General features: G+C 48.3%; 1 pseudogene; it reads left to right on the top strand.

Moving 5' to 3' along the window:
- Window positions 1-422: 422 nt before the first annotated feature.
- LOC148049388 (homeobox protein Hox-B5 pseudogene) lies at window positions 423-943 on the top strand (annotated as a pseudogene).
- The last annotated feature ends 9,268 nt before the right edge of the window (window positions 944-10,211 follow it).

Genomic DNA, 10,211 nt, shown 5'->3' with positions numbered 1-10,211 from the left:
TCTGCATTCTTCTCTAAGAAAGACAACAGGGGCTGGAAAGTCCATTTAGTGGCTTGCAATGGCCATTGCAACCCTCATTCCACAATGTCGGTGTTGCAACTGTTGACCAGGGCTCTGGTCAAATCAGAATTAGCTGGAGGGGACCTTGGAGGTCTTCTAGTCCTTCCCCCACTCAAGCAGGAGATCCTATCCATTTTAGACAAGCAGCTGTCCAGTGCCTCTTCTTAAAATCTGCTGACTGACGCTGCGGCTGAGCTGAAGCCGGCAAAGCCCAGCACCCCTGCCTGCCCAGCTGAGGTGTTCCTAGCGGAAGAGGGGGAGGCACCGCCGCTATAACTCATTAATACATCATAAATTCTCAAGCATGGGGGCTATAACCACCACAAACCCCACAAATCAAGCCCTCCAAGATACAAACCCACATGAGTTATTACTTTGTACATTCGTTCTCAGGACGCTACCCTAATGCCCCAAACTATCAGCTGTTAAATTATGGGGCCGGCAGATCCATGGATGGATCCTATAGAGATCCAGGCAACATGCATGCCAGCTCTTACGGGGGATACAAATATAATGGAATGGATCTGAGCATCAGCGGATCAGCCACCACCACCTCCTCCTCCTCCTCCAGCCAATTTGGAGCGGTTGGGGAGAGCTCTCACGTCTTTTCTGCCCAGGCAGCACTCGAAAGCAGGTTAAGAGAGGCGTTCAGCTGCTCCTTGTCCTGTCCCGAATCCCTCCCTTGCACAAGCAGCACCAGTAGTGGCAGCGTCAACGAAAGCCATGGAGGCAAGACAGCCGGGTCCTCCCACACCAACCAATAGCTTCTGTCGGCGCAGTTAGCGTCACCGCGTTTGCCAAAATAGACGAAACCAGCGCGTCCAAGCCAACAACGGCGCCCGAGTTCAGATGGCCGAACGCCACCTCCACGCCGGCCGCATAAGCCTGCCCCCTTCTTGTCTCCCACACACCCCCTTCCCAACGGGACAAGAAGGTGGAGGGCTGGTCTTGCAAATGGGGAACAGCGCACTCGCCGCCTCCCCCTCCCCCAGGAGGAGCTCTGCAGCGGGACAGACGAATGGAGGGGGAGATCGCCCCTTCCTCCTCAGAGCCCCCAAACCCCGTCTTCCCTGGCCTGCACCCCTGCGCCCAGGCTGCTTTGGGTTTGGGGATAATCCAAATGGGTGGAGCGGGGGATCCCCGGGGCGGAGGCCTCCCGGTGCAATGGTCTTCCGCAGCTCCAGAGCGAACCTTCGCCTTCCCCGCCCAGGATTGCAAGGCTGGAGGCTTCAGCAGCAGCCACCCCCACCCCCAGCCGGCCAACCCTTGCCCATACCATGAGCGGCGGGACCCACGCAGTTCCTCTCCTCCCCGGCGCCGTCCTCTGGGTGTGCGAGTGCTGGGTGCGAGCGCTGAATGGCCGGCCGGCATGGAAGGCTGCTGGCAGGGCTCGGCCGCCATTCAGTGACACATGTTTCGTGCGGGCCGACGTGAAAGGCAAGTGGCAAGCCAGCACTTCAAAGTCATGCCAGCACTTTAGCGTGCCCCTCGGCCGCCATTCAGCGAAACATGTTTTGCTGAATGGCGGCCGAGTTCTAAACTGCCGGCATGACTTTGAAGTGCTGGATTGCCTTCCGCGCGGGCCGACGTGGAAGGCAAGCGGCAAGCCAGCACTTCAAAGTCATGCCGACACTTTAGCGTGCCCCTCGGCCGCCATTCAGCGAAACATGTTTCGCTGAATGGCGGCCGAGTTCTAAACTGCCGGCATGACTTTGAAGTGCTGGATTGCCTTCCGCGCGGGCTGAAGTGGAAGGCAAGCGGCAAGCCAGCACTTCAAAGTAATGCCGGAACTTTAGCGTGCCCCTTGGCCGCCATTCAGCGAAAGATGTTTCACTGAATGGCGGCCGAGTTCTAAACTGCCAGCATGACTTTGAAGTGCTGGATTGCCTTCCGCATGGGCCGACGTGGAAGGCAAGCGGCAAGTCAGCACTTCAAGTCATGCTGGTATTTTAGCTTGCCGGCAGGCTGGGTTGGAGCGAGCGACCGAGCGTGCTCCGTCCCGGTGGGTGCATGAGTGGAGCACTTTTCCAGTGCTCCTGTGCCTGGAGAGCTCCGTCTGCATATGGGCCCGGGATCCACCACTTGCGCTCCCTTACTCCGCCCTGCCACCCGCCTTCCCTATCTAGGGGCTCCTCCAGCAGAAGTAGCAGAGTCGCGTCGAGCGCTGCTCTGCCTTCCTCCGCGCTCTTCCCGCCCGGACGCCCAAGGCCTCCCAGCCCGCCCGGCCTGGGGCGAGTCAGCTGCAGTGCAGCGGGCGGCGATCCCACCACCATCCACCCGCTCACTCGCCCCGCTCATCACTTACTCTGAGTTCGGAGAAGAAGCGGCGGCCCCAGGTGGCTCTTTTCGCAGAGGCTTGTCCCACGGCTTGTCTGGAAGTGGGGCTGGAAAGGCGAGCTCGCTCCCCCGCCCATCCGCCCGCTCACTTGCTACGCTACCCCGTCCATGCAAGCGGCAGCGGATGGGCGGGGGAGCAAGTCAAAGAAGGCGCCAAAATTAAGCGGGATCTTTTGGGAATGGCCTGGGATGCGGGAAAAATTATGAGAAGGCATGCCTGTACCGCCAAATGCGGGACGTCTGGTCACCTTATATATACTGTATCTATTATCTCTTTCTTAGAAATATTCCCTTCCCTTGCATCATGCTATAAATTTTCCATTTTTTCAGCTTTGACAACTGCAGTGTGCAGTTTATACAAATTATTCCTGTTCTAAATTCTTCAAGCAAATCCACAGCTGGTGTCTGTTCAGTCCCTGACCCACAACACAGGGATAATTATGAAAATGTCTGTGGTTGTTTCACACAAAGTTATCCTTGGCATCTAGCATCATGTTATATGCTTTGGAATTCCAGATATCAGGCATGGATGACTATTACATCACATATACCCTTGATGGCGAATCTATGGCACACATGCCACAGGTGGTATACGAGCACTCTCTGTGGGCATGTGAGCCGTCGCCCAGCACATGCGCCTCCTGCTGGCCAGCTGATTTTCAGGTCTCTGCCATGCATGTGAGAAAGGCTCACGGGGTGCATAAGCAGACGTGGTGGGAGGCCCAGGCCTACCTCTGGCCCTAGAATGATTGATAGATGTGGCCTGCTTCAGCAGCAGCCACCCCCACCCCCAGCCGGCCAACCCTTGCCCATACCATGAGCGGCGGGACCCACACAGTTCCTCTCCTCCCCGGCGCCGTCCTGAGAAAAACGGGGACCATGGGAGAGGGAGGGGGGTCTACGGGGATGGGGGCATGTCAGAGCATTCTGGTCCTGGTTGGGAAGGGCAGGTATGATGGGGGCTACAGGTAGCCATTACCGGGGAAGGAGGGCTCGCTATGTTACAGCGATCCCTTGTTCCGGCCCTGTAAGCTCAACTCCAGAACCTGGTGACAAAATAAGCCAGGGCCCTGGACCCAGGTTGCTGTTGCTAAATGCCAGGTCTGTGATCCATAAAGCTCCCCTCGTCCGGGACTTAATACTCGACGAGGGGGCGGACCTGGCATGTATTACTGAAACCTGGCTGGGAGATGAGGGAGGAGTCCCCCTCTCGGAAATGTGCCCAGAAGGGTTTCAGGTGCTCCATCAACCTCGACATCAGAAAAGGGGTGGGGGAGTGGCAGTTATTATCCAAAGATCATTAGTCCCTTGCAGGATCCCTGCTCCAGAGACTGTGGGGTGTGAGTCTCTGCTCTTGAAGTTGGACCTAGGGCTTCAAGTGGGCCTGTTTCTGATGTACCTACCTCCCAGCTGCGTCTCAACAGCCCTGCCTGCCCTCCTAGAGTCAGTAGCTGGGTTGGCAGTTGAGTTCCCCAGACTAATAGTACTGGGAGACTTCAACTTGCCATCACTGGGTGAACGCTCTGATGGAGCGCAGGAGTTCATGGCTTCCATGACAATCGTGGACTTGACCCAGGTAATTCAGGGTCCGACTCATAGAGCCGGACACACACTCGACCTTGTGTTTCTCTCGGGGCAGTGGAGACGTGATCTTGAACTAAGGGGGATAGAGACCTTGCCCTTGTCATGGTCAGATCACTTCCTGCTGAGGCTTGACTTTCGGAAGCTACTCCCCCTCCACAGGGATTACCATATATACTCAAGTATAAGCCGAGTTTTTCAGCCCACTTTTTGGGCTGAAAAAAGCCGCCTCGGCTTATACTCGAGTCAGTGAAAAATTTGCCCGAAATGGAGGAGAAAAAGGGGCGGGGCCATGCTGCTGGGTGACGCTCGTGAATGGCCCGGCGCCCCTGTGAGTTTCCCCTCCCTCTGTGTCAGTTTGCCGCGCAGCGCGCACCGCACCATCCCCCCTCCTCACGTTCTAATGTAATGCAGGGCTGTCTTACGATTCCCCTTCCTCCCCCTCCTGCCGCTCTGCAACGATGTCCCACCTCCTTCTTGTTATGGCAAGCAGCCACATAGCGATGTCCCACCTCCCTTGGTAGTGATCCAATGATAGGAATCACTGTGCCGTGTGTCATAGGAGGCAGGACATCGCTCCCGCGGCTGCACGGGACATCATCATCACAGCGGGACATCAGCATCATGAGGTGAGTGAAGTATTTCATTGAATACACCGGTATTGTGTGATGATAATTTGTTATCCAGAGCAAATTTTTACAATGGCTTTGAAAAACATTATTGGTATCTATTTTTATTTTTGAAATTTACTGGTAGCTGCTGCATTTCCCACCCTAGGCTTATACTCGAGTCAATAACTTTTCCAGTTTTTTGTGGTAAAATTAGGTGCCTTGGCTTATATTCGGGTCGGCCTATACTCGAGTATATACGGTATATGCTGAAAGGTTTAATTGAAGACAATCTTATCACCCTGTGACAGCTGCTAAAAGAAAGTCAAACCAGATATATTGTTATGTTTAGAACATAGAATAACAGTGTTGGAAGAGATCTTGGAAGTCATCTAATCCAACCCACTGCTTGAGGAGGAGACCCTATACCATTTCAGACAAATGCCCGTCCAGTCTCTTCTTGAAAGTGATGGGGCACCCATAACTTATGAATTTAAGCCATTCCACAGGCTTAGATTGTTCTCAGAAAATTACTCCATATTTCTAGGTTGCTTCTCTCCTTGACTAGTTTCCATCTATTCCTTCTTGTCCTTCCTTCTAATGCTCTGGAAAATAGGTTGATCTCCTCTTCTTTGTTGTAGCCCGTCAAATATTGGAACACTGCTACCATGTCTCCCCTAGTCCTTCTTTTCACTAGATAAGATATATCCAATTCCTGCAACCATTTTTCATATGTTTTGGCGTGTTTGTTCTGGAACTAGCTATCTTTGTACTTATAATATAATCAATACCCATTCAAACTAAATTTGTGCTGAAACAAAGGGAAAAAAATCTGATTCTCATTATTTTTACTCTGCCTTTTATGCTACAATCACACCAAAGATTTAAAAAAATGCAAGAAATTCCAATGAAACATAACAGCAGCTAACTGCAGTTACCAATCTTATACTTGCATAACACTAGAAGTAGGAATACATCAGTCCAATAGACACTGAATGGAGATACAACAAAAAAGCATACAACCAGAAACACAAAATTAGGTGCCAGAATGAAAATACTAATGGTAGAAATACAGAACCAGAACCATAAAAAGAACAGGAAGATGACAAATTGCAAACTCCCAGTTTCCCAGAAAAACCAACCTGTGCCTACACTGGGGGAAGGATGCTATCCATAACTGAAGTGAATCAAGGAAGTCATGACAGATGTGCTGCCCATTACCACCGTATATGTAGGAGAAGAAATGACAGAACCTGGCAGTGGAGTGAAAGGGGTTAAGCCTAGAATCCTTACATAGCCACAAGTGAACGAAACCATTAAGTACGCCTTAAGTAACCCTGACCCAGTGGTGAAATTCAATTTTTTTTTACTACCGTTTCTGTGGGCGTGGCTTGGTGGGCAGGCAGGGGAAGGATACTGCAAAATCCCCATTTCCTTCCCACTCCTGGGGGAAGGATATTGCAAAATATCTATTCCCATTCCACTCTGGGGCCAGCCAGAGGTATTTTCCGGTTCTCTGCCATACTCAAAATTCCCGCTACCTGTTCTCCAGAACCTGTCAGAACCAGCTGAATTTCACCCCTGCATTGACCCTTATTAATTGTAATGAGAGGCTGACCATTAATTGAAAAGATTTTTGTGCAATAGGCTTCTAGCAATAAATCAATGTGCACCTAGTTTTTGTGACTGACAATATATCCTTATATCACCACACCAGTCATGGATTACTCCAATTGTCCAAATAGCACAGCTGGCTATTGGCCTATTGGCATGCCCCACTGTTATTAGAGTCAGATAGGAATAAAAAAAGAGTGACATCCTTTGCTTATAAAAGCTTTTACAAATCACTATCTTCTTGCCAAGATTCTGAAGCACCATTATATCTATGCTGTGTTGTAGCATTAACAAATTAGGATAGTAAGGGTAGCCATGTTTTATTCTCCCCATCCCATTGTTAAGAAAGGAGGAGTTATTTGCACCAAATCTGATATTTTTGTAAAGCTGCTTTAGTAGATACTAATGAAAGGAATGGAAAATACTGGAATGCTGCCTCCAGTTTTGGTCACCACATTACAAAAAAGATGTTGAGACTTTAGAAAAAGTGCAAAGAAGAGCAACTAAGATGATTAAAGGCCTGAAGACTAAAACATATGAAGAACGGTTGCAGGATTTGGGTTTGACTAGTCTAGAGAAAAGAGGGACTAAGGGGCACAGGATAGCAATATTCCGGTATTTCAGAGACTGCCACAAAGAGGAGGGGGTCAATTTATATTCCAAAGCACCAAAGGGCAGGACAAGAAACAATGGATGGAAACTAATCAAGGAGAAAAGCAACCTGGAATTAAGAAGAAACTTCCTAACAGTGAGAACAATTAACCAGTGGAACTGTGTGCCTTCAGAAGTTGCGGGTGTTTCATCACTGGAGGTTTTAAAGAAGAGACTAGACAGGCACCTATCTGAAATGGTATAGGGCCAGGATGGCGAACCTATGGCATGTGTGCCACAGGTGGCACACAGAGCCATTTGTCAGAGCACGTGAGGTGTTACCCTGTCAGCTGGCCAGCGCACATGTGCGCGCTGGCCAGCTGAGTTCAGCCTTTTTTAACACCATTTTTGCCCTTCCCAGGCTCCAGAGGCTTTATAGGAGCCTGGGGAAGGTGAAAACAGCCTCCCCCCCCCCCGGGGAGGCCCTCCGAAGGCTTCAGCAGCTTCCCTGAAGCCTCCGGAGCGCAAAAAGAAGAAGAAGAAGGGAAGAAGGTCCCTGAAGGCTCTAAAAATGGTCATACGAGCAAACCAGAAGTGACTTCCGGTTTGCTTGTTTGGTTGTTTTTTGTCCTCCGGAGCCTTCAGGGAAGCCTCCTGAAGGTCCCTGAAGGCTCCAGAGGGCTTAAACCGGTCCTACGAGCAATAGCAATAGCAATAGCAGTTAGACTTATATACCGCTTCATAGGGCTTTCAGCCCTCTCTAAGCGGTTTACAGAGTCAGCATATTGCCCCCACAATCTGGGTCCTCATTTTACCCACCTCGGAAGGCTGGAAGGCTGAGTCAACCCTGAGCCGGTGAGATCTGAACCACTGAACTGCAGATAACAGTCAGCTGAAGTGGCCTGTAGTACTGCATTCTACCCACTGCGCCACCTCGGCTCTCAAACCAGCAAACCAGAAGTCCATTCCCGAACTTTTGGTTTACATGTAGGGTCAGTTTTTTGCGCTCTGGAGCCTTCAGAGAAGCCCCTGAAGCCCCCGAAGGACCTCCAGGGGACTCTTTTCGCCCTCCCCAGGCTCCTATAAAGCCTCTGGAGCCTGGGGAGGGCGAAAAAAGCATGCAAAAAATGGGGGGAGCACCTGTCATTTGAGCATGTGTGCTGCGGGGTCCCATTGCATTATGGGTGCGGTACGACCCTCCCTGCACTCCCCCCGCTTATGGTACGCGAGCCAAAAAGGTTTCGCCATCGCTAGTATAGGGTTTCCTGCTTGAGCAAGGAGCTGGACTAGAAGACTTCCAGCTGTATTCTATTGATTTAAATACAAGTGGTCTTACTTGTGCTGTTTGTATGCTATGATGGCTCCACCCCCTTTCAATCATTTTCCTCCTGTATCTTCTCCAGTAAAATTGATTTGCCATCAATGCATTCCACAGCATATCTGCTATGCTTAAAACAGTGAGGGAGCATCTAATGATTTACCAAATAGCATAACTTCTATCTAAGCAGAGTCTTGCAAGCCATTTGCTAGGTATACCTTATTTGAGATTCCCATAATCCCAAAATAATAAAATATTGTTAATGATTTTCAGTATGTAACTACAAAAGAACACAACTTTCAGTCTTTGCCTGGAAACTAAAAGAGGGCCAAGAAACAAATAGGTAAATATATGTAGACAAAAGGGTCCATAAACTAGAATGCTATTACAGAAAAGGCCATCTCTCCATTGACTACCATTGTCTAATTTCAGGCTGCTTGGAAGATAGCAAACTGAGTCCAGGATAAGAAACTGAATTCTGGAGCAAGTTAGAATCTCTCAAGAGAATTTTCAAAAGCTAGAACAATGTTCTTGACAGTCAGCCAGTTAACAATCTGGCTGCCATATTCTGATTGCCATTACTAAATGTGGAGCCAAGTTCTTCTGTCTGAAGAAGATACAAATTCATTTGAGAGCTTCTAATAATGGAACGGGGAGGAGAAGTTTCTTGGACTTCTCTGTTCTTCCTCAAAAATGTGTTTTGAATGCTTGTGGATCACTTCGGAATACTGGTGGCTGCAAAGGAGAAGCAGTTACAAAGATCTTTCAGACAGATTGTGCAGGCTTTTTTTGGATTAAGTCCTACATGTGGCCAAGGGCACTAATTCAAGAACTAAGTAAGTCCAGGACAAAAAAATTGAATCATTTTAGTTAATATGATGTTCATTTAGTATGATTGCTCTCCATATCTTTAATAATTTTCCTTCTGCCGCTCAGTTAAGCCTGTGGCATCACTTAAACTAACCTTGTTTCTTGTTGATTCTTCAAGTCAGTATTGACTCATGTTGACTATCTGGACAAGTCGCTGCAGTTTTCTTGCCAAGGCTTCAGAAGAGGTTTTGCCCTTGCTTCCTTCTTCCTAAAGCTGAGAGACTTACTGGCCCAAGGTCATCCAGCTGGCTTTGTACCCAAGGCAGAGTTAGAATTCAAAGTTCTTCTGGCTTCTAGTCTGGGGTCTTAAATCACCATACCAATCTGGCTCTCAAACCAACTGTAGCTGATAAAAACAACAATAGATACACACACATAAAAAGATATACAAGATCAGAGGTGGTATTCTGCCGGTTCTGACCGGTTTGCCCAAACTGATAGCGAAAATCTCTGGCATCAATGCCCAGGCTCTGCGGCATCGCATTTAGGTCATTTTTTTAGACATAGCACATGCGTGGAAGGCGGCGCGCATGCACTGACGTGGTGCGTGCTCACATTTGCAAACCGGTAGGGAAGGTAAGCAAATACCACCCTTGTTAACAAGATCAAATCTTTTTAGAACTTGGGTGGGAGGCCACCAAACAATCCAAAAGTTGTCCCTAGACTAGGACATTTAAAAATAATAACAACAAACCTTGAAGAGGAATGTAATCACCAGGAGTAAAATTTACTATTATGCTTTTATAGAATGTGTGGTGTCATAAAAATATCATTAAAATATATATTCTTAAGTGTGAATGTTTTATACACATTTCCCCCAAAATAGGAGCTAGAAAATTTGAAAATAAATGCATAAAATATGCTTGGCATCAGTGGCTATTTTTTTCCATTTGCTATATTAATGTCATATCAAAGCTCATAATTATATCCACTTACTTATTAAAGTGTTATTAAAGTGTAATGCTTTAACTTCCGAACAACCAAGCAAGGAAACAGATTAAATTCTTGTTGCTTGCAATGTGACAGATTGGTCTGAATAAGTAAATTGATTATTAAGTGTGGGAATTATATGAAGATAATTATATAAAATTGCCATGTATCAAGGGAAGCAATCAGAAGAGACTGTTTCAGGTAACTAAAGGTCATAAATCTTGATTGGTTGGTTTTTGAAGGTACAGTAGCTGTTAAGTAAGAACTAAGTCTATTGTTGCAAACTGCAGATTATAACAAGG

The sequence above is a fragment of the Thamnophis sirtalis genome, unplaced genomic scaffold (assembly GCF_051295495.1).
Source record: "Thamnophis sirtalis isolate CommonGarterSnake01/CBP01778 unplaced genomic scaffold, rThaSir2_p1.2 scaffold_1, whole genome shotgun sequence".
NCBI lineage: Eukaryota > Metazoa > Chordata > Lepidosauria > Squamata > Natricidae > Thamnophis > Thamnophis sirtalis.
The sequence above is the reverse complement of the archived record's forward strand: the minus strand, read 5'-3'. Positions and strand labels throughout refer to the sequence as shown.